The sequence below is a fragment of the Trematomus bernacchii genome, unplaced genomic scaffold (assembly GCF_902827165.1).
Source record: "Trematomus bernacchii unplaced genomic scaffold, fTreBer1.1, whole genome shotgun sequence".
Classification (NCBI taxonomy): domain Eukaryota; kingdom Metazoa; phylum Chordata; class Actinopteri; order Perciformes; family Nototheniidae; genus Trematomus; species Trematomus bernacchii.
The window spans coordinates 95,763-123,135 of NW_022987886.1; the positions used below are offsets into that span (position 1 = coordinate 95,763).

The 27,373-nt window shown below is 42.9% G+C and overlaps 20 non-coding genes across 20 annotated transcripts; 18 read left to right on the forward strand and 2 right to left on the reverse strand.

The window, feature by feature from the left end:
• Positions 1–4,276: 4,276 nt before the first annotated feature.
• trnad-guc lies at positions 4,277–4,348 on the reverse strand. Its single transcript has one exon. It is a non-coding gene; the product is annotated as a tRNA-Asp (tRNA).
• A 266-nt stretch (positions 4,349–4,614) lies between these two features.
• On the forward strand, positions 4,615–4,687 carry trnav-gac. The gene has a single exon. It is a non-coding gene; the product is annotated as a tRNA-Val (tRNA).
• Positions 4,688–5,296: 609 nt separating this feature from the next.
• trnad-guc lies at positions 5,297–5,368 on the reverse strand. Its single transcript has one exon. It is a non-coding gene; the product is annotated as a tRNA-Asp (tRNA).
• Positions 5,369–8,525: 3,157 nt separating this feature from the next.
• trnaq-cug lies at positions 8,526–8,597 on the forward strand. The gene has a single exon. It is a non-coding gene; the product is annotated as a tRNA-Gln (tRNA).
• Positions 8,598–9,142: 545 nt separating this feature from the next.
• On the forward strand, positions 9,143–9,214 carry trnae-cuc. The gene has a single exon. It is a non-coding gene; the product is annotated as a tRNA-Glu (tRNA).
• A 403-nt stretch (positions 9,215–9,617) lies between these two features.
• On the forward strand, positions 9,618–9,689 carry trnam-cau. Its single transcript has one exon. It is a non-coding gene; the product is annotated as a tRNA-Met (tRNA).
• A 562-nt stretch (positions 9,690–10,251) lies between these two features.
• Positions 10,252–10,323, forward strand: trnaq-cug. The gene has a single exon. It is a non-coding gene; the product is annotated as a tRNA-Gln (tRNA).
• Positions 10,324–11,016: 693 nt separating this feature from the next.
• On the forward strand, positions 11,017–11,088 carry trnaq-cug. The gene has a single exon. It is a non-coding gene; the product is annotated as a tRNA-Gln (tRNA).
• A 226-nt stretch (positions 11,089–11,314) lies between these two features.
• On the forward strand, positions 11,315–11,386 carry trnam-cau. The gene has a single exon. It is a non-coding gene; the product is annotated as a tRNA-Met (tRNA).
• Positions 11,387–11,956: 570 nt separating this feature from the next.
• Positions 11,957–12,028, forward strand: trnaq-cug. Its single transcript has one exon. It is a non-coding gene; the product is annotated as a tRNA-Gln (tRNA).
• Positions 12,029–13,634: 1,606 nt separating this feature from the next.
• trnae-cuc lies at positions 13,635–13,706 on the forward strand. The gene has a single exon. It is a non-coding gene; the product is annotated as a tRNA-Glu (tRNA).
• A 1,025-nt stretch (positions 13,707–14,731) lies between these two features.
• trnaq-cug lies at positions 14,732–14,803 on the forward strand. Its single transcript has one exon. It is a non-coding gene; the product is annotated as a tRNA-Gln (tRNA).
• A 545-nt stretch (positions 14,804–15,348) lies between these two features.
• trnae-cuc lies at positions 15,349–15,420 on the forward strand. Its single transcript has one exon. It is a non-coding gene; the product is annotated as a tRNA-Glu (tRNA).
• Positions 15,421–16,465: 1,045 nt separating this feature from the next.
• trnaq-cug lies at positions 16,466–16,537 on the forward strand. The gene has a single exon. It is a non-coding gene; the product is annotated as a tRNA-Gln (tRNA).
• Positions 16,538–17,082: 545 nt separating this feature from the next.
• trnae-cuc lies at positions 17,083–17,154 on the forward strand. Its single transcript has one exon. It is a non-coding gene; the product is annotated as a tRNA-Glu (tRNA).
• Positions 17,155–17,557: 403 nt separating this feature from the next.
• trnam-cau lies at positions 17,558–17,629 on the forward strand. The gene has a single exon. It is a non-coding gene; the product is annotated as a tRNA-Met (tRNA).
• A 562-nt stretch (positions 17,630–18,191) lies between these two features.
• Positions 18,192–18,263, forward strand: trnaq-cug. The gene has a single exon. It is a non-coding gene; the product is annotated as a tRNA-Gln (tRNA).
• Positions 18,264–18,808: 545 nt separating this feature from the next.
• Positions 18,809–18,880, forward strand: trnae-cuc. The gene has a single exon. It is a non-coding gene; the product is annotated as a tRNA-Glu (tRNA).
• A 403-nt stretch (positions 18,881–19,283) lies between these two features.
• trnam-cau lies at positions 19,284–19,355 on the forward strand. The gene has a single exon. It is a non-coding gene; the product is annotated as a tRNA-Met (tRNA).
• Positions 19,356–19,917: 562 nt separating this feature from the next.
• trnaq-cug lies at positions 19,918–19,989 on the forward strand. Its single transcript has one exon. It is a non-coding gene; the product is annotated as a tRNA-Gln (tRNA).
• The last annotated feature ends 7,384 nt before the right edge of the window (positions 19,990–27,373 follow it).

Consider the following 27,373-nt stretch of genomic DNA (forward strand, 5'->3'; position numbering starts at 1 on the left):
CCCTTTTGTTAGTACGTGGTTCCATTTTGTCTATGGCCTTGGACGGCTTCACTAAAAGTCACCCAGTTCTGCCCTGCTGCAGTCCGGCTGAGTGCAGTCACAGAGATGCTATGGCTGCTCTACATGACATTAATGGTCTGGTCTGAATGGACACCATTTCCTGCTCCCAGAGAGAATGACACTCCTCAAACTGAACATTACAGCCGTTGATACTGTCTCACATGGGTCTGCTCCCCCCCACTGAGCCATGACCTGAAAGCATGACATCTGCTATGAACACTTGGAAGCCTCCCTGTCACACCAGCACCAACCCTTGGGTCAGTCAGATGAGACTAACGGCTTCACTTAGGGCATTTGGTTCAGATACATGACTCTCGTTACCGCAGAGTGGGTTGTTTTTAAGGCTATTCAGACTGCTATGCAGAGGACGCCTGTAAGTGGGCGAGCTGGTAAAAGCCCCTACTATTGTTTCAAATAGGCCTAATGTCAGGGGTCTCTTAATGTCTAGTTCTACATGTATTCACATTATATAGACAATGTTTCCACCTGGTAAAACTAAAGGCTGCACAAAACTCAGGCTACAATACAACCATTCAAGATAACAATGAACATGACAAATGCTACAGACTGTAAAGGAAGTATTATATGTCATTGAAATCACATTCAGATTACCCTAAAGCAAGACACTAATGATTTTGGTCTTCATAAGTGCTTCTCTTTGGGGTTGTCTTGGTTGTGAGGAATTCAACAGAAATATTGTTTCTCAAATGCTCACAATTTGTTCAATATATTTGTATCTGATTCCATCACATACTATATCATTTATGTCTTCAGAGTTCAGATTTGGTCCTTATTATTACCTTTACAAAAACACTAACTTTGTTTACATTGCAGTAAGTGCTTTTGTTGGGGTAGTTTTGCTGACCCTGCATCATCCAATGTGTTATCTATATGTTCATATGCACACTTTATTTTTACGTCATATATTAGAAGACAAAAATAAAAGTCAGAGAAGATGGTGGAAAACCCCACGTGGAAACTCATAAGCCATGAAGAGTTGCAAGTCTTTGATATTGAACCAACTTGAGCATTGGTCTGAGTCTGAATTCAATAAGTGCTTCTCGTTGGGGCGGTTGAACATGACAAATGCTACAGACTGTAAAGGAAGAATTATATGTCATTGAAATCTCATTCAGATTACCCTAAAGCAAGACACTAATGATTTGGTCTTCATAAGTGCTTCTCTTTGGGGTTGTCTTGGTTGTGAGGAATTCAACAGAAATATTGTTTCTCAAAAGCTCACCATTTATTGCATGTATTTTACCATGGCGGCCGCTGAGAAGCGCATCCCGGAGCTCCTCTACCTGATGGCCAGCAAGCCGACCTCAATCACCCAGTACCTTCTCTATGGCTATCTCACCCTTCATTGGAGCCTCCTGTATGGCCACCGTCCGGGCGTGTACGCAAACATGACCAACACTGAGGTCTTAGAGGCGGACAAAAGGGGAACTGCTGAAGGCTACATCATCCATGTGCAGGATCACAAGACGGCCAAGACATTTGGCGAAGCACAGCTGGCGCTTACAGTAAAGGAGTTTAGCTGGGTCATGCGGTGGATGGGGATTAAAGAGGCATTGCTGGGTCCTCAGAATGAATTCTTCCTTTTCACAACAGGGATTTTGGCCTCCAAGAACCTGAACGCTCACTTGAAGAGGGCATGGGCTGATGCTGGGCTAGAAACAGCCGTCACCTTCACAATCCTGCGCACTGCCCTGGCTGACAATATCAAGCATGTGTCACGACATAACCACGGCTGACCGGTTCTACGCGAATGCGCCTGGAATAAAGGAGGCATTGAAAATCCGCTCCATGTTCAGGGCGTCATCGGTTGCGGCAGCAGCTGCATCAGCATCAGAAGGATGTCTACCGCCGTCAGATGGGGATACCTCCGAAGAGGGCTCCGGGGCTGAGAGCAGCAGACAAGACCCCAACGATACCTCTTCTTCAGCCTGATGGGTCATTGGAGCGGGAGCAGCAGTGGAAGCGGAAGCAGCAGTGGAAGCGGAAGCGGGAGGGAAAGAGGCCAATGAAGTCGGGACCGGGGCCGGTTGACACTCCTGAGGAGGGGGCAGGGGCCGTGGACTCAACCTGTTTGCCCTGGTGCACCGTACGAATTAGACCCCTAATATGGTCCCCGGGCCCCCGCTAAACATTGGGAATATTTATACCGTGTATACTGTTTTTGTTATGCATACTGTGTATACTGTGTATACTGTTTTTGTTAAAATAAAAACATTGTTATAATTAAATAAATATTAAATATAACCTTGAAGGTTCCCAGGGGCAGATAAAGTGCCACTTTCCATCACTTTTTTTGTGATGAGCGCTCAAGTGTTGGCGGAGGAGGTATAAGCCAGAGGAGGGTGAAAAAAAGTTAAAGTGTTTGAACCTCCAGCCCAGAAGGGGGGTGGTGGTGCCAATAAGAAGGCCGAATTTGGATGCTGAGGGGCGGGCAGCATTAAGGTTACCAGGGGCATGAGAATACCCTCCACAGAAGGGGTGGTGGTGCCATGAAGAAGGACGAATATGGATGCTGATGGGCGGACATAAAAGCACCACAAAATCCACCCCCCTTTTAGGGTCACCAGGGGCACAAGGTTCTGGTGGGTGTGAATACCTGGGTTTAGTCCGTGGGGGGAGTGCTTAACTGCGGGGGCCCGGGGACTCACGGTGTGCAAGGTTATGAAGGTGCCACTGTTAGGGAGAGATGCTGGAGGTCATTAGTCCGTCCTTTGGGGGTCTTGGAGGGGCCACAGAGAGGTGATTTCCCCGGTCTCTGTCCTGGATGTGTGAAATAAACAGAGTGCCACTGTTAGGGACTCATGCTGGAGGTGTTTAGTCCGTCCTTTGGGGGTCTGTGAGCCGGCAAAGAGAGGGGATTTACCCGTTGTCTCTCCTGGAAGTGTGAAATAACCAGAGTCCCCATTTCAGGGACACATGCTGGAGTTCTGTAGTCCGTCCTTTGGGGTTCTGTGAGGGGCTACAGAGAGGTGATTTTCCCGGGCTGCACAGCCTGCTCTCTGGGTACACTCTGCCTCTATTTACACCACTTTCCCCCGCCTTTCAAACACTTATTCCTGCCTTAAAAATTGAAATGTCGCACTTTCACACACATGTGTGTCACTTCGGCACACATGTGTCTTCGCGTCAAGCTCACCAGACTCACTCGGGATTCAATCAATGCTGGAGGTGTTTAGTCCGTCCTTTGGTGGTCTGTGAGCCGCCAAATAGAGGTGATTTTCCCGGTCTCTGTCCAGGAGGTCTGAAATAAACTAGGTGCGACTGTTATGGAGAGATGCTGGAGGTGTTTAGTCCGTCCTTTGGTGGTCTGTGAGCCGCCAAAGAGAGGTGATTTTCCCGGTCTCTGTCCTGGAGGTCTGAAATACACTGATGCACTATTCCCCGCCTTACAAACCCTTTTCCTGAGTTGAAAAGTGCTGTGATGCCGGCTTATTTTAGGTGCACTCTGGGGCAGAGATAAGGGTAAAATTAGGTCTGTCACTTTGGGTAACCGCACCACTAATGTACATCTCCCGAGAGTGGACGTCGATTATTCGTAAGGCCTCTAATACAAGAAAGGTCCCTGGCTCAAAACCGGGCAGAAACAATCTTCTTTGATCCTGATCAATTTCAAAGAACTCAACCAAGAATAGTTATCGGGAATCTAGATGGAGTAAAAAGCACTTTCAGAAATATGGCAGTTGAATGTTGAGTCTTTTCAAGACAATTGTTGGATGAGCAAGAAAATTGTTTGTTGAGCATGGCTTTTGAATTGTAAGGCTTTGGCTCTCCTTGTATTCAAATCGAAGAGGCATGTCGTCCTGTGAACAACTGAATGTTGTTAATAGCAGTTATGCTGAGGGTACTTCAATTCTGCAACCAAGGACTTTCTTTTCGTTCCTGCTCATAGTTTGTCCGGTCAAAATGGAAAATATAAAGGGATTTCTTTCCTTGCTTGATTTTGTCTGTCAAAAGTGCAATCGTTGAGCGCATTGCCGTGGTCCTTGATTGTAGTTCTCCTTCAATGATTTGAAGCATGCACTTGGTAGCTTTGTCATGGATGTTATAATGATGACCGTACGAAAGTTCAGTTGCCATGGTTCAGGTACGTGCTTATCCGAAAGTGTTTCCAAGGGCCTCTTGGTGGCATCCTCGTTCATGAATTCATTGACGCTTGCCTCCTTTGGTGAATAAAGGCCGGCTGTTATTGAAAATTCTCCCCGTCGGGGAATCGAACCCCGGTCTTCTGCATGACAAGCAGAGATACTGTCCACTATACTAACGAGGAATGCTCTAGCAGTAATCCTAGCACGTCAATCCTAGCACGTCAACCCTAGGTGGCGCTTTTCGAGGGGTTACAGGTCATATCCAGGATAGCATTTGGGTTCAGTATACAGTTGCTGTCACGAAAATCAATGACGCTGCAGCTGTGACTGGATCCAGTGTAAAATCTCTCCAAGTCTCAGAAATCAACATGTGGTCCGTCGTTTTGAAGGTTTACAATGAAATATATACGTTGCATCTACGCGCAAACGTGTGCTTAGCTTTTCAGCAGTTTCTGTAGTGTAGTGGTCATCACGTTCGCCTGACACGCGAAAGGTCCCCGGCTCAAAACCGGGCAGAAACACTCTTCTTTGATCCTGATCAACTTCAAAGAACTCAACCAAGAAAAGTTATCGGGAGTCAAGATAGAGTAAAAAGCACTTTCAGAAATATGGCAGTTGAATGTTGAGTCTTTTCAAGACAATTGTTGGATGAGCAAGACAATTGTTTGTTGAGCATGGCTTTTGAATTGTAAGGCTTTGGCTCTCCGTGTATTCAAATTGAAGAGGCATCTCGTCCTGTGAACAACTGAAGGTTGTTAATAGCAGTTATGCTCAGGGTACTTCAATTCTGCAACCAAGGACTTTCTTTTCGTTCCTGCTCATAGTTTGTCCGGTCAAAATGGAAAATATAAAGGGATTTCTTTCCTTGCTTGATTTTGTCTGTCAAAAGTGCAATCGTTGAGCGCATTGCCGTGGTCCTTGATTTTAGTTCTCCTTCAATGATTTGAAGCATGCACTTGGTAGCTTTGTCATGGATGTTATAATGATGACCTTACGAAAGTTCAGTTGCCATGGTTCAGGTAGGCGCTTATCCGAAAGTGTTTCCAAGGGCCTCTTGGTGGCATCCTCGTTCATGAGTTGATCGATGCTTGCCTCCTTTGGTGAATAAAGACCTGCTGTTAATGAAAATTCTCCCCGTCGGGGAATCAAACCCCGGTCTTCTGCGTGACAAGCAGAGACACTGTCCACTATACTAACGAGGAATGCTCTAGCAGCTAACCCTACCTTAGTAGTGCTGCATATGTACAGACATGTACATGGGACATGAAAACAGTGCATCTCATATTGACAAAAAAAAACCTTACTAACCGAGTTTTCCAAATCACAAATAAGCCGTTGTGATACACGTGTAGACAACGTCTGCAGAATCATAAATGATCATTACAATGGGGTCATTAAACCATTATTTCGCTAAGATAAAAAACATTAAAGTTTGGGATTTTAGTGTAATTCACAAATGTTCCACCAGATGGTGCCACACACACCCAGGGGGAAAAGATAAAATATTAATCCAGGAATAAGTGTGCAAAATATGTGTACATTAGTGTTTAAAGTCGGGGGAACTGTTTTAATTCAGGACCAGGGTAAAAATATAACAGATTTACCCAGGAATAAGTGTGCAAAACATGTGGACATTAGTGTTTAAAGTTGGGGGAACTGTTTTAATTCAGGACCAGGGTGAAAAGATAACACATTTACCCAGGAATAAGTGTCTGAATCATGGGTCCATTAGTGGTCAGAGTCGTGGGAAATGTTTTAATTCAACAGGAGAGGGTAATTCACTTCTTAACCAGTGAGCAGGGCTGCAAACATGGCTACATGAGTGTTAAAATACTGTCAAACTGTTTTAATTCAGTCACAATATTCGTTTTTAGACGGTGTACATTGGACTCAATAAATATACGGAGTTATGGACATAAACGTGTCAGTATAGACGGGAAAATGTACATATTAATCATATTTAATTTGTTAAATGTACAAGAAGCTAAAAACAGCAGAATCACTGCTTTAACCTGTTAAGCCCGAGAGACCCCGGTACCGGGGCACTGCCGCAACATCTTGCAGGAAACAGTGTCTGAGGGCATGTTCATTTAATAAAACTAAGAATGTTTTATATCCATGTAACGGGAAGAAACTCATCTAACTGATCATTTATATTTTATTTTCAAAAGAAAACCCACAATGCTAACACTGAGCCTCTGAATTAGCAACGAGCGAAAAATGCTAACACCTTACTGCACCGAAAATCACTCACAAAACCTTATTATTTATCTTTTCACCACATCCAATACATCGATTCACATCGTGAGGTGACACAGAATCTATTGACACCGACATTACCACTGAATTATACGTATTTGCGACGTTATAAGCAAAAACGGACATCAAAACAGGTGACGCTAGGTAGCTAAAAATGCTAACATTTTTACCTTGGCTCTGTAGTCTCTCCAAAGTGGTCTTCAATGGCATTAAAATGATAAAAACGCTGCTGAAGTTAATCCATAGGTTAATCTAATGTGTCTGTGTCCCTTTGAAATGATTTCTGATAATCCATAAGCATTAAAACTGCTTTTTCCGTTTCCAGATGTCAAAGCTAGAGATAGGTTCACTCTGATTGAAAATTACATGCGCGAAGCCCCCACCTTTTCTCTTCACAACGTGTGTGTGTGGGGGACTCCCCCTTCGATTCTATTGGCTCTAACGGTCAGAAAGAGGTGTCAACCATCAAAATCGAGCAAGGGGGGCCAGAGATATGGAAAATCCACCCAAATGACCCCAGAAGTGGTTTCTTTTGCTAAATCTCTCTAAAAAGGTCAAATGTCACTTGTTTTGCATCAATCTTGATACAGGGTACTTATTATATGTTGTACTTTGGATTCCTAAAGCTTTTAGTCTACTAACCCATCATCCAAGGGTGTTTTTCACTATCAGTAAAAAATAATTTTTGGACGGACACTATAAATTACAGTTTTTTACTATGTAAAATCTGAATTTTCTTTAAAATAAAAAACATCTATATTGATTCTGACTTTTCTACATCCAACTCACAGGTTTATCATTACTTTGAGAAAAAATATTATTAATTTAACCCTTTTAGAAGGGAAGATATGGTCATTTGTTCTGGGAATGTCATTTTCGAGCCTGAGACCTGAAAAACAGGCTCAGGGCTTAACAGGTTAAGCAGCATATCACACTCACAGGCAGACATACACACACCCAGGGGGGGAAATATAACAGATTTACCCAGGAATAAGTGTGCAAAACATGTGTACATTAGTGTTTAAAGTCGGGGGAACTGTTTTAATTCAGGATCAGGGTAAAAAGATAACAGATTTACCCAGGAATAACTGTGCAAAACATGTGTACATTAGTGTTTAAAGTCGGGGAAACTGTTTTAATTCAGGACCAGGGTGAAAAAATAACAGATTTACCCAGGAATAAGTGTCTGAATCATGGGTACATTAGTGCTCAAACTCGATTATAATGTTTTAATTCCGGAGGTTTTAAGTGTGGTTTCACTCGTCTCACACACCCAGAGTGTTAACAACATTTTTACAAATTTTATAAATTAGTCTAGAGCTCCATCTATTGTAATTTGAGTGTATTACACGTCTGTCCATGGAACGCGAGTTTTGCGCCATTTGAGTGGAGTAAACTCATAGGCAGCTGGAGTAACATGTAAATTGAGACGCATTGGGACATATCATCATCACTTTCAATGTTAACCTTGTACATAGGAGGCACAATTCGCTTACCCAGAGGTCGATGGATCGAAACCATCCTCTGCTAATTGTGAATGCTTTGGATCAGCAGATTCTCTCCGTCCATTTTAACCCTGTTCACAAGGCCATATTTACATAAGACGATGCATACGTTATCTCAAGTGCTAAAGTGTAGCCGATGCAAACGTTGCTGCGATGATCAACCTACAGTCCTCCAATCTTCCAACTGAGCTATGGAGGTGTGCATACAAGCTTTAATTGTTCAGCCTGTGTATTGATGCGGAAAGTAATCATCAAACAACAGTTGTCTTGCAAAGCTTCAACATTCACTCGTCTCCTGACCCTGGCTGGGGAGATTGTCAAGATTTGGGAAGAGCCCTTTGAGTAACTCGAGGAGCCAAAACAACACATCTTGGGCCGCAGCCAGGTATAGGAGAGGTGTGGTCTGTTGAGCACAACATTGCCTCTCTGCTCATTTCAAAGGATATTGTTCTGTTTGTTTCAACCAACTATGACCTTGGCGCATACTGGTGCAGTTTGCAGTTGAAGGTGAAGCGGTAGAGAGATGAGCTAGTTACGTGTCTGAGTCTCTGTGTAAAGATACCATCTCTTTGTATACAGTGTGGACATTTTGTGTGGTTCCATGGTGTAATGGTTAGCACTCTGGACTCTGAATCCAGCGATCCGAGTTCAAATCTTGGTGGAACCTTTAGTTGAGTACCGTGAAAAAAGCCAGCTTCTCCATCTCAGTTGTAGCAGGATAGTGGTTGCAATATGGAAGATGAAGACTGACTTGAGAATAAGTCTATCTAGTGAAGTCAAGGGAATTATCTGAGTGGCGTTAGGACAACAACCTGGTCCTTAACACCTCTAAAACCAAGGAGTTGACGATTGACTGCAGGAGAACAAAGAAGGAAGTCCACCATATGTGTGGAAAACTTCAAGTTTCCTGAAGTCAATATGTCAAAACATCTTACAAGGACCTCCAACACATCACACCGGGTTAAAAAGGCCCCGCAAAGACTCTACTTCCTCGAGAAACTAAAACAAGCCAGGCTCCCACGGAAACTTTGTGAAGAAACAAGGGGATGAGTGGTAACTTGCTCACTCTGCCCTTTACCTCCACACTACATTACATTACTGTTAAGAGGTAGATATTGAACCCTACTGGAGCTGTTTTCACTACTCTCCAGCTGCCAGCTGTCATACATTCCATGCATTCCTTTACACAAGCTTCACATACAGATACAGCATTCCCTGGTGGTCTAGTGGCTAGGATTAGGCGCTCTCACCGCCGCGGCCCGGGTTCGATTCCCGGTCAGGGAACACTCTTTACTTACTGAATATCACGGCCCTTTCATTAAAAACAACTCCCACATAAAACTATACATTGTGCGGACATTGTGCGGACATTGTGCCCACATACCGTGTGGTTCCATGGTGTAATGGTTAGCACTTTGGATTCTGAATCCAGCGATCCAAGTTCAAATCTCAGCGCAACCGTACTTTGAGTAGGTACGTGCTTACTCAACAGACAATCATCAGTGCCTCAGACACAATGAACATAAAAGGCAAAACTCCTGCAATTGTACTTTTTTAAGGGCCTCTATTGCCAAAGGTAAGGAAGAACGATTGGATCTGGTATGCGCTGCCTTTGTCAAGGTTGAAAATTGAAACGGCCGACAATGAGTACAGTACATTTTTGCCAGCCTTGGAGTTCTAAACATCGAGCAGAGTGGCGCAGCGGAAGCGTGCTGGGCCCATAACCCAGAGGTCGATGGATCGAAACCATCCTCTGCTAATTGTAAATGCTTTGGATCAGCAGATTCTCTCCGTCCATTTTAACCCTGTTCACAAGGCCATATTTACATAAGACGATGCATCCGTTATCTCAAGTGCAGCCGATGCAAACGTTGCTGCGATGATCAACCTACAGTCCTCCAATCTTCCAACTGAGCTATGGAGGTGTGCATACAAGCTTAAATTGTTCAGCCTGTGTATTGATGCGGAAAGTAATCATCAAACAACAGTTGTCTTGCAAAGCTTCAACATTCACTCGTCTACTTACCCTGGCTGGGGAGATTGTCAAGATTTGGGAAGAGCCCTTTGAGTAACTCGAGGAGCCAAAACAACACATCTTGGGCCGCAGCCAGGTATAGGAGAGGTGTGGTCTGTTGAGCACAACATTGCCTCTCTGCTCATTTCAAAGGATATTGTTCTGTTTGTTTCAACCAACTATGACCTTGGCGCATACTGGTGCAGTTTGCCGTTGAAGGTGAAGCGGTAGAGAGATGAGCTAGTTACGTGTCTGAGTCTCTGTGTAAAGATACCATCTCTTTGTATACAGTGTGGACATTTTGTGTGGTTCCATGGTGTAATGGTTAGCACTCTGGACTCTGAATCCAGCGATCAGAGTTCAAATCTCGGTGGAACCTTTGGTTGAGTACCATGAAAAAAGCCCACTTCTACATCTCAGTTGTAGCAGGATAGTGGTTGCAATATGGAAGATGAAGACTGACTTGAGAATAAGTCTATCTAGTGAAGTCAAGGGAATAATCTGAGTGGCGTTAGGACAACAACCTGGTCCTTAACACCTCTAAAACCAAGGAGTTGACGATTGACTGCAGGAGAACAAAGAAGGAAGTCCACCATATGTGTGGAAAGTTTCCTGAAGTCAATATGTCAAAACATCTTACAAGGACCTCCAACACATCACACACCGGGTTAAAAAGGCCCAGCAAAGACTCTACTTCCTCGAGAAACTAAAACAAGCCAGCCTCCCACGGAAACAAGGGGATGAGTGGTAACTTGCTCACTCTGCCCTTTACCTCCACACTACATTACATTACTGTTAAGAGGTAGATATTGAACCCTACTGAAGCTGTTTTCACTACTCTCCAGATGCCAGCTGTCATACATTCCATGCATTCATTTTCACAAGCTTCACATACTGATACAGCATTCCCTGGTGGTCTGGTGGCTAGGCTTTGGCGCTCTCACTGCCGCGGCCCGGGTTCGATTCCCGGTCAGGGAACACTCTTTACTTACTGAATATCACGGCCGTTTCATTAAAAACAACTCCCACATAAAACTATACATTGTGCGGACATTGTGCCCACATACCGTGTGGTTCCATGGTGTAATGGTTAGCACTTTGGAATCTGAATCCAGCGATCCGAGTTCAAATCTCGGTGCAACCGTACTTTGAGTAGGCACGTGCTTACTCAACAGACAATCATCAGTGGCTCAGACACAATGAACATAAAAGGCAAAACTCCTGCAATTGTACTTTTTTAAGGGCCTCTATTGCCAAAGGTAAAGAAGAACGATTGGATCTGGTATGCGCTGCCTTTGTCAAGGTTGAAAATTGAAACGGCCGACAATGAGTACAGTACATTTTTGCCAGCCTTGGAGTTCTAAACATCGAGCAGAGTGGCGCAGCGGAAGCGTGCTGGGCCCATAACCCAGAGGTCGATGGATCGAAACCATCCTCTGCTAATTGTAAATGCTTTGGATCAGCAGATTCTCTCCGTCCATTTTAACCCTGTTCACAAGGCCATATTTACATAAGACGATGCATCCGTTATCTCAAGTGCTAAAGTGTAGCCGATGCAAACGTTGCTGCGATGATCAACCTACAGTCCTCCAATCTTCCAACTGAGCTATGGAGGTGTGCATACAAGCTTAAATTGTTCAGCCTGTGTATTGATGCGGAAAGTAATCATCAAACAACAGTTGTCTTGCAAAGCTTCAACATTCACTCGTCGACTGACCCTTGCTGGGGAGATTGTCAAGATTTGGGAAGAGCCCTTTGAGTAACTCGAGGAGCCAAAACAACACATCTTGGGCCGCAGCCAGGTATAGGAGAGGTGTGGTCTGTTGAGCACAACATTGCCTCTCTGCTCATTTCAAAGGATATTGTTCTGTTTGTTTCAACCAACTATGACCTTGGCGCATACTGGTGCAGTTTGCAGTTGAAGGTGAAGCGGTAGAGAGATGAGCTAGTTACGTGTCTGAGTCTCTGTGTAAAGATACCATCTCTTTGTATACAGTGTGGTCAATTTGTGTGGTTCCATGGTGTAATGGTTAGCACTCTGGACTCTGAATCCAGCGATCCGAGTTCAAATCTCGGTGGAACCTTTAGTTGAGTACCGTGAAAAAAGCCCGCTTCTACATCTCAGTTGTAGCAGGATAGTGGTTGCAATATGGAAGATGAAGACTGATTTGAGAATAAGTCTATCTAGTGAAGTCAAGGGAATAATCTGAGTGGCGTTAGGACAACAACCTGGTCCTTAACACCTCTAAAACCAAGGAGTTGACGATTGACTGCAGGAGAACAAAGAAGGAAGTCCACCATATGTGTGGAAAACTTCAAGTTTCCTGAAGTCTAGGGCTGCGTTTCACTTCGGTTAAATGGATTCCTTGCGTCCCTCACTTGCGTCGTTTCCCTGCGACTAGTCCCTCCCACCAGGGAAGCATGGAGAGACGCAAGGAAACCACGAGAAGCAGGGAAATGAGTTTTAAGAGCAATGGGACGTCCTTTCCTCCGGAGCGTCACGTGAAGCGACGTCCGTTTGTGATGACGCTGCACAGCTGATCGTCTGACAGCAGCCAGCTCTGTCCCCGTTATTTTCACAAACACCCCCGCCTCTGTTAGTACACATTTACTGACACAAACATTTGTATCATCTGTTGTAGACCCAAATAAATCAAATCAAATAAGAACTCATTCTCAAAAAAGATAAACGCCATTCTTAAAATGTATAAACGAACAATAGTTAGATTAATATTGATTAGAGTGCACAATAGAAATAAAATAATTGAGAGAAGAAAAAGAGATATGTTATCTATCAAAACCCAGTTAGATTAACATTCATTGGATTGCACACTTTGTCTGTTTGTGTGGATATGTAGCAAATTCACATTTTAAATAGCACTTAATGACTGACTGAATGGAAATGACAATAAATGAAAATGTAAAACGAAACAAGCGATCAATTGAATGTTTCCAATAAATGAATAAAATGATTTTTGACCACTTTGTTGTTCAGATATATCACATATTTGTAACTGAATGATGCATGAATTGAAACAAAACACGGTATGAACTGAGGAGTGAGTCCCGTGAGTTTCATGTGTTTTCTTCACTCCGCTGGGAAACTGCTCTCATTTCAAGAAGCATCAGATCAGTGCATGCGCTGCATCGTCCAATCAGTGAGCGATACACAGTAAGGGGGCGGGACGAGTGTCTGAGGATTTCATCGAAGGATGGTCTGGTGGTTCCTCGATTATAGCTCCTCCATTATCGCTCCTCGCTCCTCGCTCCTCGCTCCTCCGGCAAAAATAAGACCATTGGGACGCTACTCAAGATGGCGCAGACAAATCAACTTCCGGTGAGACCGAGACCGAGGAGCGAGGAAACGAAAAATAAGAGAAGTGAAACGCAGCCAATATGTCAAAACATCTTACAAGGACCTCCAACACATCACACCGGGTTAAAAAGGCTCCGCAAAGACTCTACTTCCTCGAGAAACTAAAACAAGCCAGGCTCCCACGGAAACTTTGTGAAGAAACAAGGGGATGAGTGGTAACTTGCTCACTCTGCCCTTTACCTCCACACTACATTACATTACTGTTAAGAGGTAGATATTGAACCCTACTGGAGCTGTTTTCACTACTCTCCAGCTGCCAGCTGTCATACATTCCATGCATTCCTTTACACAAGCTTCACATACAGAAACAGCATTCCCTGGTGGTCTAGTGGCTAGGATTCGGCGCTCTCACCGCCGCGGCCCGGGTTCGATTCCCGGTCAGGGAACACTCTTTACTTACTGAATATCACGGCCCTTTCATTAAAAACAACTCCCACATAAAACTATACATTGTGCGGACATTGTGCCCACATACCATGTGGTTCCATGGTGTAATGGTTAGCGCTTTGGATTCTGAATCCAGCGATCCGAGTTCAAATCTCGGCGCAACCGTACTTTGAGTAGGTACGTGCTTACTCAACAGACAATCATCAGTACCTCAGACACAATGAACATAAAAGGCAAAACTCCTGCAATTGTACTTTTTTAAGGGCCTCTATTGCCAAAGGTAAAGAAGAACGATTGGATCTGGTATGCGCTGCCTTTGTCAAGGTTGAAAATTGAAACGGCCGACAATGAGTACAGTACATTTTTGCCAGCCTTGGAGTTCTAAACATCGAGCAGAGTGGCGCAGCGGAAGCGTGCTGGCCCATAACCCAGAGGTTGATGGATCGAAACCATCCTCTGCTAATTGTAAATGCTTTGGATCAGCAGATTCTCTCCGTCCATTTTAACCCTGTTCACAAGGCCATATTTACATAAGACGATGCATCCGTTATCTCAAGTGCAGCCGATGCAAACGTTGCTGCGATGATCAATCTACAGTCCTCCAATCTTCCAACTGAGCTATGGAGGTGTGCATACAAGCTTAAATTGTTCAGCCTGTGTATTGATGCGGAAAGTAATCATCAAACAACAGTTGTCTTGCAAAGCTTCAACATTCACTCGTCTCCTGACCCTGGCTGGGGAAATTGTCAAGATTTGGGAAGAGCCCTTTGAGTAAATCGAGGAGCCAAATCAACACATCTTGGGCCGCAGCCAGGTATAGGAGAGGTGTGGTCTGTTGAGCACAACATTGCCTCTCTGCTCATTTCAAAGGATATTGTTCTGTTTGTTTCAACCAACTATGACCTTGGCGCATACTGGTGCAGTTTGCAGTTGAAGGTGAAGCGGTAGAGAGATGAGCTAGTTAGGTGTCTGAGTCTCTGTGTAAAGATACCATCTCTTTGTATACAGTGTGGACATTTTGTGTGGTTCCGTGGTGTAATGGTTAGCACTCTGGACTCTGAATCCAGCGATCAGAGTTCAAATCTCGGTGGAACCTTTAGTTGAGTACCGTGAAAAAAGCCAGCTTCCACATCTCAGTTGTAGCAGGATAGTGGTTGCAATATGGAAGATGAAGACTGACTTGAGAATAAGTCTATCTAGTGAAGTCAAGGGAATAATCTGAGTGGCGTTAGGACAACAACCTGGTCCTTAACACCTCTAAAACCAAGGAGTTGACGATTGACTGCAGGAGAACAAAGAAGGAAGTCCACCATATGTGTGGAAAACTTCAAGTTTCCTGAAGTCAATATGTCAAAACATCTTACAAGGACCTCCAACACATCACACCGGGTTAAAAAGGCCCAGCAAAGACTCTACTTCCTCGAGAAACTAAAACAAGCCAGGCTCCCACGGAAACTTTGTGAAGAAACAAGGGGATGAGTGGTAACTTGCTCACTCTGCCCTTTACCTCCACACTACATTACATTACTGTTAAGAGGTAGATATTGAACCCTACTGGAGCTGTTTTCACTACTCTCCAGCTGCCAGCTGTCATACATTCCATGCATTCCTTTACACAAGCTTCACATACAGATACAGCATTCCCTGGTGGTCTAGTGGCTAGGATTTGGTGCTCTCACTGCCGCTGCCCGGGTTCGATTCCCGGTCAGGGAACACTCTTTACTTACTGAATATCACGGCCCTTTCATTAAAAACAACTCCCACATAAAACTATACATTGTGCGTACATTGTGCGGACATTGTGCCCACATACCGTGTGGTTCCATGGTGTAACGGTTAGCACTTTGGATTCTGAATCCAGCGATCTGAGTTCAAATCTCGGCGCAACCGTACTTTGAGTAGGTACGTGCTTACTCAACAGACAATCATCAGTGCCTCAGACACAATGAACATAAAAGGCAAAACTCTTGCAATTGTACTTTTTTAAGGGCCTCTATTGCCAAAGGTAAAGAAGAACGATTGGATCTGGTATGCGCTGCCTTTGTCAAGGTTGAGAATTGAAACGGCCGACAATGAGTACAGTACATTTTTGCCAGCCTTGGAGTTCTAAACATCGAGCAGAGTGGCGCAGCGGAAGCGTGCTGGGCCCATAACCCAGAGGTTGATGGATCGAAACCATCCTCTGCTAATTGTAAATGCTTTGGATCAGCAGATTCTCTCCGTCCATTTTAACCCTGTTCACAAGGCCATATTTACATAAGACGATGCATCCGTTATCTCAAGTGCTAAAGTGTAGCCGATGCAAACGTTGCTGCGATGATCAACCTACAGTCCTTATATCTTCCAACTGAGCTATGGAGGTGTGCATACAAGCTTAAATTGTTCAGCCTGTGTATTGATGCGGAAAGTAATCATCAAACAACAGTTGTCTTGCAAAGCTTCAACATTCACTCGTCGACTGACCCTGGCTGGGGAGATTGTCAAGATTTGGGAAGAGCCCTTTGAGTAACTCGAGGAGCCAAAACAACACATCTTGGGCCGCAGCCAGGTATAGGAGAGGTGTGGTCTGTTGAGCACAACATTGCCTCTCTGCTCATTTCAAAGGATATTGTTCTGTTTGTTTCAACCAACTATGACCTTGGCGCATACTGGTGCAGTTTGCAGTTGAAGGTGAAGCGGTAGAGAGATGAGCTAGTTACGTGTCTGAGTCTCTGTGTAAAGATACCATCTCTTTGTATACAGTGTGGACATTTTGTGTGGTTCCATGGTGTAATGGTTAGCACTCTGGACTCTGAATCCAGCGATCCGAGTTCAAATCTCGGTGGAACCTTTAGTTGAGTACCGTGAAAAAAGCCAGCTTCTCCATCTCAGTTGTAGCAGGATAGTCGTTGCAATATGGAAGATGAAGACTGACTTGAGAATAAGTCTATCTAGTGAAGTCAAGGGAATTATCTGAGTGGCGTTAGGACAACAACCTGGTCCTTAACACCTCTAAAACCAAGGAGTTGACGATTGACTGCAGGAGAACAAAGAAGGAAGTCCACCATATGTGTGGAAAACTTCAAGTTTCCTGAAGTCAATATGTCAAAACATCTTACAAGGACCTCCAACACATCACACCGGGTTAAAAAGGCCCCGCAAAGACTCTACTTCCTCGAGAAACTAAAACAAGCCAGGCTCCCACGGAAACTTTGTGAAGAAACAAGGGGATGAGTGGTAACTTGCTCACTCTGCCCTTTACCTCCACACTACATTACATTACTGTTAAGAGGTAGATATTGAACCCTACTGGAGCTGTTTTCACTACTCTCCAGCTGCCAGCTGTCATACATTCCATGCATTCCTTTACACAAGCTTCACATACAGATACAGCATTCCCTGGTGGTCTAGTGGCTAGGATTAGGCGCTCTCACCGCCGCGGCCCGGGTTCGATTCCCGGTCAGGGAACACTCTTTACTTACTGAATATCACGGCCCTTTCATTAAAAACAACTCCCACATAAAACTATACATTGTGCGGACATTGTGCGGACATTGTGCCCACATACCGTGTGGTTCCATGGTGTAATGGTTAGCACTTTGGATTCTGAATCCAGCGATCCGAGTTCAAATCTCAGCGCAACCGTACTTTGAGTAGGTACGTGCTTACTCAACAGACAATCATCAGTGCCTCAGACACAATGAACATAAAAGGCAAAACTCCTGCAATTGTACTTTTTTAAGGGCCTCTATTGCCAAAGGTAAAGAAGAACGATTGGATCTGGTATGCGCTGCCTTTGTCAAGGTTGAAAATTGAAACGGCCGACAATGAGTACAGTACATTTTTGCCAGCCTTGGAGTTCTAAACATCGAGCAGAGTGGCGCAGCGGAAGCGTGCTGGGCCCATAACCCAGAGGTCGATGGATCGAAACCATCCTCTGCTAATTGTAAATGCTTTGGATCAGCAGATTCTCTCCGTCCATTTTAACCCTGTTCACAAGGCCATATTTACATAAGACGATGCATCCGTTATCTCAAGTGCAGCCGATGCAAACGTTGCTGCGATGATCAATCTACAGTCCTCCAATCTTCCAACTGAGCTATGGAGGTGTGCATACAAGCTTAAATTGTTCAGCCTGTGTATTGATGCGGAAAGTAATCATCAAACAACAGTTGTCTTGCAAAGCTTCAACATTCACTCGTCTCCTGACCCTGGCTGGGGAAATTGTCAAGATTTGGGAAGAGCCCTTTGAGTAAATCGAGGAGCCAAATCAACACATCTTGGGCCGCAGCCAGGTATAGGAGAGGTGTGGTCTGTTGAGCACAACATTGCCTCTCTGCTCATTTCAAAGGATATTGTTCTGTTTGTTTCAACCAACTATGACCTTGGCGCATACTGGTGCAGTTTGCAGTTGAAGGTGACGCGGTAGAGAGATGAGTTAGTTACGTGTCTGAGTCTCTGTGTAAAGATACCATCTCTTTGTATACAGTGTGGACATTTTGTGTGGTTCCGTGGTGTAATGGTTAGCACTCTGGACTCTGAATCCAGCGATCAGAGTTCAAATCTCGGTGGAACCTTTAGTTGAGTACCGTGAAAAAAGCCAGCTTCCACATCTCAGTTGTAGCAGGATAGTGGTTGCAATATGGAAGATGAAGACTGACTTGAGAATAAGTCTATCTAGTGAAGTCAAGGGAATAATCTGAGTGGCGTTAGGACAACAACCTGGTCCTTAACACCTCTAAAACCAAGGAGTTGACGATTGACTGCAGGAGAACAAAGAAGGAAGTCTACCATATGTGTTGAAAACTTCAAGTTTCCTGAAGTCAATATGTCAAAACATCTTACAAGGACCTCCAACACATCACACCGGGTTAAAAAGGCCCAGCAAAGACTCTACTTCCTCGAGAAACTAAAACAAGCCAGGCTCCCACGGAAACTTTGTGAAGAAACAAGGGGATGAGTGGTAACTTGCTCACTCTGCCCTTTACCTCCACACTACAATACATTACTGTTAAGAAGTAGATATTGAACCCTACTGGAGCTGTTTTCACTACTCTCCAGATGCCAGCTGTCATACATTCCATGCATTCATTTTCACAAGCTTCACATACAGATACAGCATTCCCTGGTGGTCTAGTGGCTAGGATTCGGCGCTCTCACCGCTGCGGCCCGGGTTCGATTCCCGGTCAGGGAACACTCTTTACTTACTGAATATCACGGCCCTTTCATTAAAAACAACTCCCACATAAAACTATACATTGTGCGGACATTGTGCGGACATTGTGCCCACATACCGTGTGGTTCCATGGTGTAACGGTTAGCGCTTTGGATTCTGAATCCAGCGATCCGAGTTCAAATCTCGGCGCAACCGTACTTTGAGTAGGTACGTGCTTACTCAACAGACAATCATCAGTGCCTCAGACACAATGAACATAAAAGGCAAAACTCCTGCAATTGTACTTTTTTAAGGGCCTCTATTGCCAAAGGTAAAGAAGAACGATTGGATCTGGTATGCGCTGCCTTTGTCAAGGTTGAAAATTGAAACGGCCGACAATGAGTACAGTACATTTTTGCCAGCCTTGGAGTTCTAAACATCGAGCAGAGTGGCGCAGCGGAAGCGTGCTGGGCCCATAACCCAGAGGTCGATGGATCGAAACCATCCTCTGCTAATTGTAAATGCTTTGGATCAGCAGATTCTCTCCGTCCATTTTAACCCTGTTCACAAGGCCATATTTACATAAGACGATGCATCCGTTAGCTCAAGTATAGCCGATGCAAACGTTGCTGCGATGATCAACCTACAGTCCTCCAATCTTCCAACTGAGCTATGGAGGTGTGCATACAAGCTTAAATTGTTCAGCCTGTGTATTGATGCGGAAAGTAATCATCAAACAACAGTTGTCTTGCAAAGCTTCAACATTCACTCGTCGACTGACCCTGGCTGGGGAGATTGTCAAGATTTGGGAAGAGCCCTTTGAGTAACTCGAGGAGCCAAAACAACACATCTTGGGCCGCAGCCAGGTATAGGAGAGGTGTGGTCTGTTGAGCACAACATTGCCTCTCTGCTCATTTCAAAGGATATTGTTCTGTTTGTTTCAACCAACTATGACCTTGGCGCATACTGGTGCAGTTTGCAGTTGAAGGTGAAGCGGTAGAGAGATGAGCTAGTTACGTGTCTGAGTCTCTGTGTAAAGATACCATCTCTTTGTATACAGTGTGGACATTTTGTGTGGTTCCATTGTGTAATGGTTAGCACTCTGGACTCTGAATCCAGCGATCCGAGTTCAAATCTCGGTGGAACCTTTAGTTGAGTACCGTGAAAAAAGCCAGCTTCTCCATCTCAGTTGTAGCAGGATAGTGGTTGCAATATGGAAGATGAAGACTGACTTGAGAATAAGTCTATCTAGTGAAGTCAAGGGAATAATCTGAGTGGCGTTAGGACAACAACCTGGTCCTTAACACCTCTAAAACCAAGGAGTTGACGATTGACTGCAGGAGAACAAAGAAGGAAGTCCACCATATGTTTGGAAAACTTCAAGTTTCCTGAAGTTAATATGTCAAAACATCTTACAAGTGTTAAGGAATAATTCTTCTAGATATCTAACCTTTTACTCTGACATGTGTTATCTCCTTTAAGGAAAGGCCTTGGTGCCATATGTGTTGTTGTCACCAGTGTGTGACCGGTCAACTTGACTGGCACGAAGGGTAATTGTTGTGGGAACACTGAGGCACTTCTTTATCGGTGTTTGTGGGCTAGGATGTGAAATCCTTGAGGCCATGAGCGTCGGACGCAGGTGATTCAGTGTTTAGTCTACTCCTTCAGAGATGTTGATTTCTCTCTGTGAACCTGTTAAAAGGTCTAGCATAGAGAGAGGCTCTTCAGAATTGACGTGGCAACTCTACCGTGTAGTCAGAACCTCTGACTCTTTGATTTGTGATGTGAATCCTCCGGCCGAATACTCTGAATAAACCCATCAGTGTTTGACATCAAAGCTCCAACTCTCACCGTGTCTCCTTCCTGAGTCGGTGACTCCATGCATTACTACACAGAAGTTTCCTCCACAAATTGGCGTTGTCGGCAGGATACCAACATATCTTCAGAGACTGGTAAGTGTGATTTCAAATCTACATTTGGACATTGCCTTACCAGAATCTGTGATTGACGGTATCCTAAAATTATCTGTGAAGCTAAGCGGCTGCGTTTCGTTTTGGTTAATGAACATTTGGGGCTAGTAACCCCAGGGGATCATCCAGGGACTCTGTCTTGGCTGGTTCCCTCTGTGTGTGCTGCTCGGGACGTATGTGCCGTGCAGGCATACACGGAGATGTTTAAAAATGCCTTAATGAGGGCAGCAGTAAAGTGGAACTTCTGTGTGAAATCAAAATAGAGATTTGTAATGAACAAATCGCCGAGATTCCGGGGGTTTCAGCGGCCAACACTAGCAGTTAACTAAAGCAGCCATAGATATTACCCCCAGCGCCTCTAAAAAAAACACGGCTCCAGCTGCGGCTCCGGGGAATGTGTGTCAAATACCTCCCCGTATCTGCATGAGCTGGTGAAGTGAACTCAGAGGGAGAAAATCACAGCTTTTGTCTATAACTTTAACTCACACCACCGCCGTCTCTATTAAAAAAGAGACTGTTTAAAAGCACTCTCGTGGCTTGTGGCCGTTTACGATGTGCTGGCAGGTGCGAGGTGCGTGCATTACCTGATGCGACAGGCTCCCTACATTGCTGGAGGAGCTGATGTCGGTCCGGGGTGCATACATAAAATTATAGGCTAATTGATCATGGGTGGGCAGTGGTATGCAAGTGTAGAGCAAAACTGTGTTTCATCGTTGGGATGAGCATGATGGGAGGTGTGTAGGCTGGTCGAGTAGGACTACAGTTAACTGTGTGGTTTCGGATAGAAAGGGTAGAGGAAAAAAGTCTATGTGCTCCAGATCGGGGGGGCATAGCACCACTAGAGCAGGGATAGTGGAGTCGCAAGAGGATAAGCTAGTTATTGCTCTTGGACGGTCTTCAGGCACCGATCTAAGGACTTGTATACAAGGGTGGCGGCACGAGTCAAGGTGCCCCACTGGATTCCCATTGGGAGAGATCAAATAGTCCCTACCCCCTCTGAAACCTCTTTAATCCGGACTAAATTGAGCTGGATGAACTTTGCTGTCGCATTTTTGTTTATTACGAGTTCATCATGTTTGTTTGTCTGATTGTTTGTATCAGGGGTCTATATTGGTTTGTTTAACCGCCGTCTTGTGCATGTTTTGTAACAACTAATAATGAATCAGTCCATAGCCAGGGTAAAATAAACTAAGCTTTAGTTAACTCACCAAAAGTAATGACTTGAGAAAGATAAATAATATATAGTGTTTTGCAAAATTCTGGTAGTATAGATGTGCTGCAAAATGAAAATAAATAGCAAAAGAGTGTTTTATGTCCTGCATCTGAGTGTGCAGAGGAAACGTAAACAAGAAGCACACTGTTCAGGGTGTGCGCTGCATCTGAGTGTGCAGAGGAAACGTAAACAAGAAGCACACTGTTCAGGGTGTGCGCTGCATCTGAGTGTGCAGAGGAAATGTAAACAAGAAGCACACTGTTCAGGGTGTGCGCTGTAGGTGTAAGAAGAAAATAAGATTATATTATTTTAAGAATACATTTTAAATTGTATTGCTGTTATGTTAAGATATGTTTGTGACCTTTTATAAACCCTATGCCCCGTCCTGCACCCTGAGACCCTAAGAGGCATTACTGCTGGTCGTAAAAAAACCTGCCTGAGGAGGTCAGGGTGGCAAAATCTGTCTGCTGTTTTAGGTCAATGTTGTATTATTTGTTTCATTTATTCTTAAATCTATGTATTGTATGGTAATAATGAAAAAAAACGTAATGTATTGAACACATTCCGAAACAAAGCTGATAAGACAGAACTAGACTCAGACATAATACAAATTATTGTTGAAACCTTTTGCGCTGTTGCTGCAAAATGGAAACTTTGTTGATTATCTATTCCAACTGGCCACTGGATTCAGATAATTAATATAAGTTGAAGTTTAATTACAGTTTTAAATATAGTTTAACATTCTTTATTAAACTGCTTCAAATGATTTCTCGTATCAACCAATTGGTCTCCATAGACATTACTAAAATTATAAATGTGTTAAACCACTGACAAGTTTTCTGAAACCGAGCTTATGAACAAAAGAGTAAAGGTCGCTGGTTAAGCCAGGATCAATATATTTGTTGACGTTTTCATTACAGTGTGCATAATAAATGTGTTAAATGAATTGAGCAATTCTTTAAAAAGTATAATGTTGCAGTCTCTTTACAATAGGTAATTACAGTTAAAAAAAAGTAGATGTTGTTTTCCAAGGGCCTCTCCTTCACAGCCCTACACTTTAAATCATGAGACTTTCAAATCATAACAGACAGAGATCGGTATCATTTTGTGTTGCAAGCCAAATCCATGTAAAGGTTCTACTTGAGCCCAATTTAAATACCATAAAGAAAGTATTGAACCCAGCTCAAGCTAAATGTCAAATGTATTTAATTAAGGTACAAGTGTTTTGATTTATTTAAAATGTTCCAGTCTAGCTTCTTTCGAGTTCAGTCTAAGCAAAAAATTGTTTCTCATAACATTCTCACTGCTGTCCCAAATGTTTTAACCTTGGGCAGACAAGCTGTTCACACACCCACACACACACACACACACACCCACACACTTTGGATAAGTAGTCACCTTATCCACATTGTAAATTGTTGCCTTCTTTAAAGTTATTAGTAATTTAAGATTAATTATTAAATTAAATGTGGTACATAAGATAAAATAAATAAAATAACTTGACTTGATCATTTTGTTCACAACATTAGACCTGTCCTCTAATCTCTACTAGAATAAGATAAGTGTGCATGTTTGGATGTTTTATCACTCCTGTAATGTACCTAATCTTGATATCCTTTTCATTACAGAGCTGGGAAAATGGTGTATTGATTCGATTCTGATCCGTGCACGTCCAATTTTGACTGACTTTAGTTCTAATGTTAATGTTAATTTGACTTCAACCCATAAGTAATTATTTAAATTAACTCTAAATGTCACATGATGATGGATTAGTGTTCCACATTTCTTCCACTAATTTGTTTTACAATTAGGCCAAAGGTAAAGAGAGACATTGATGACCTTGTGTCCCTTTTGTTAGTACGTGGTTCCATTTTGTCTATGGCCATGGACGGCTTCACTAAAAGTCACCCAGTTCTGCTCTGCTGCAGTCCGGCTGAGTGCAATCACAGAGATGCTATGGCTGCTCTACATGACATTAATGGTCTGGTCTGAATGGACACCATTTCCTGCTCCCAGAGAGAATGACACTCCTCAAACTGAACATTACAGCCGTTGATACTGTCTCACATGGGTCTGCTCCCCCCCACTGAGCCATGACCTGAAAGCATGACATCTGCTATAAACACTTGGAAGCCTCCCTGTCACACCAGCACCAACCCTTGGGTCAGTCAGATGAGACTAACGGCTTCACTTAGGGTATTTGGTTCAGATACATGACTCTCGTTACCGCAGAGTGGGTTGTTTTTAAGGCTATTCATACTGCTATGCAGAGGATGCCTGTAAGTTGGCGAGCTGGTAAAAGCCCCTACTATTGTTTCAAATAGGCCTAATGTCAGGGGTCTCTTAATGTCTAGTTCTACATGTATTCACATTATATAGACAATGTTTCCACCTGGTAAAACTAAAGGCTGCACGAAACTCAGGCTACAATACAACCATTCTGTTCTGCTCTAACAATTCAATTTATAGATTCTCCATCAAAACAATTAGCTTTTATTGTTTCCAATGATAACGTCACCTTAAGTGGAGGAATGCAAACCTGTTTTCAAATGTAAGGTTTTGATTTTGTTTGACATTTCTCAGTAATGACACCCTCAGACACCCAGTATCATTCATGCTATGCCATCAGTAATAACTCAGATGTTAAAGGGATGAAACTTTTCCTCCCAAATCAGATATGCTTTGTTTTTCAACAAATGTATCAATTTCCTGCATAATATATGTTTCTCACAATGTTTTTTTGTAAGCTGCACACAGGTGATACTGAGTCTTCTCGATTAATAGATTATAAACTATACCATGCTTAAATAGACTCCTAAGTTATTATTTCATATGTACCATATGTAAGAAAAGGGAGGGAAGAGTCAATTATATTGAGTAATTGATTTTATATTGGGTAATTTATTTCTCAAACCTATGTTTTATGGAGGAGACTAAATATTTCTGATAAACTAATATTTTATCAAAAGGTAAATGGTGAATTAATATACATTTAGAATCATTGAGAAGGGGTTATATCCACAGGGACAAGCTCACCTTTAACTTACAATAACATGTCTCTGCTATGGACTGATGAGTATATGATTCTTGCATGTTCAATGACTAACACAAACCTTCAAAATGATAATGTGCATGTGTCAGGAAGGCTCCCAAATAATTCTGAGGGGCCTATCCTATTTTTGTAATTAAATGATAATGTGCTAATCCATTACTTTGAGTTGTCTTCACTCAGAAAAACATCCCTATCAGGTGTTAACCCAATAACTAGGACAGCTCTCAAGGCCAAGGGTCAGAGAGAGAGGGTCACACTCTCCGGGTGCAGAGAGCACCCCCAGCCACGTGCAAGGAAGCACGAGGTCGTTCGAGATGGGATGCTTCTCTACACCTTTCTGATAAGATGGGGTTCTTCTCTTCATCTTTCTGCTCGGTGGGCTCTAGCAGACAACCCTGCAGGACGAGCGAGGGCTTCAGAGGCTTCTATAATACAAGGTTCCATGTTTCTGGAGGAGTTTGATGTCTTCCTAACCTCTCCCATCACGGGGGGGACACCTGGATGCATCAGGAATACGCAGTTGTACTCAAGCAGATAGCAGAAGGAATACCGGCAGATGAGCCTCCGTCTCACTGGGGGATCAACTACAGTGCTCACTGAATGAGCCACACAAAAGCAGAGCAATTGGGGGGTTGAAATATGGCGCTCTGATGAAGAAGAGTTTGAGCCAATCAGCACCTCAGTGCTAATCTACAGTATCAGGATGCCTTTACACACCAGACACTCGGTGTCATAAAGGGAGGAGGAGAACGAAGACTGACGGACATGTTCTTCCAGCTCTCGTACAAAGATGAACTTTGAATTGAATGACCAGATGTTTAAAGATGTACAATTAATGATTGTTTTTTATATTTCCAATGACCAGACATGTGTTAAATAGTGGTGATAAATATATTTAGTCAGATCAGATTACATTTTCACACTAAACAAAATTAATAAATAAATATTTTCAGATTATAAAGTATTGAATAATAAGGTATTTCTAATATTATAACAGATAATGTTAATATCCTTAATCATCCAGCACTCAGGCTTAACAACACTACTCTGTAATGTATTACCCATGCACAGACAGACATAAAATGATGTTTCAAGTACTGGATTAATTTCACTTTTGGCCCAAAACACATATTTATAATAATTCATATAACAATTATGCAGCATATTTGATCCTCAAATTAGAGAAGTATAATTTAAAGAAATTGATATTCTATATTCAACATTAGATAAACACAGAAGAACCCTTTCCAAGTACCATAAGTAGATGTTCAGGTAAGTATGGCTAATAAGAATAATTGATAGACCTAATTTGGTACAGATCAGTTGTAGCATTTACAAATGTATGAATTAAAGTTTTAAGAATGTTTAATCTTTCCTTTCCAGGTTTTTACAAAAGTCTTTGAATATTTGCCTAACTTTTCCTTTTCAGATTTTGAACAATGTATTTGATTAAAATGAATGTATTGATTTTTCTAAGACTAAGTGCCTTACTCTTGACTAAAGCGTAATGAAGTAAACGTAAAGTGATCCTAAAATTGAGGACACTGCAACTTTGCCGATTACAGATTGATCAAATCACCACTGTGAATGTTATGCCTTAGCTGGATCTCTAATGATCCTAAGTTTTAAATGCTTTTGACTAGTGATTGCTTTAAAGCAAATCTTTAAGCTGTTTCTGGTTTTGATTTTATAGTTTGATAAATGACATTAACTAATGGTTTTAATGATAAAAGATATTAGTTTAAAACAAATATTTTTGCTATTATGTATCTGTGTTTTATGTGTGTTTATTATTATACTTATTGACAAAAGATGCTCCAAACACTGATGAGAGATCATTTTTCCTATTATGATTGCCTGTATCAATCATTGTGATTGAATGTTTCAATCTTATTCTACTGTGTGATGTAATTGAATGTAAGGTGAGACCACACTCGAATCTGAAGACGCCTATTGATTTAAGTATTGACCAGAATTATTAGACTAATGTTTTAAGGTTATCAAAAATGATAAAAAGAGAGGAACTGTTAAGGAATAATTCTTCTAGATATCTAACCTTTTACTCTGACATGTGTTATCTCCTTTAAGGAAAGGCCTTGGTGCCATATGTGTTGTTGTCACCAGTGTGTGACCGGTCAACTTGACTGGCACGAAGGGTAATTGTTGTGGGAACACTGAGGCACTTCTTTATCGGTGTTTGTGGGCTAGGATGTGAAATCCTTGAGGCCATGAGCGTCGGACGCAGGTGATTCAGTGTTTAGTCTACTCCTTCAGAGATGTTGATTTCTCTCTGTGAA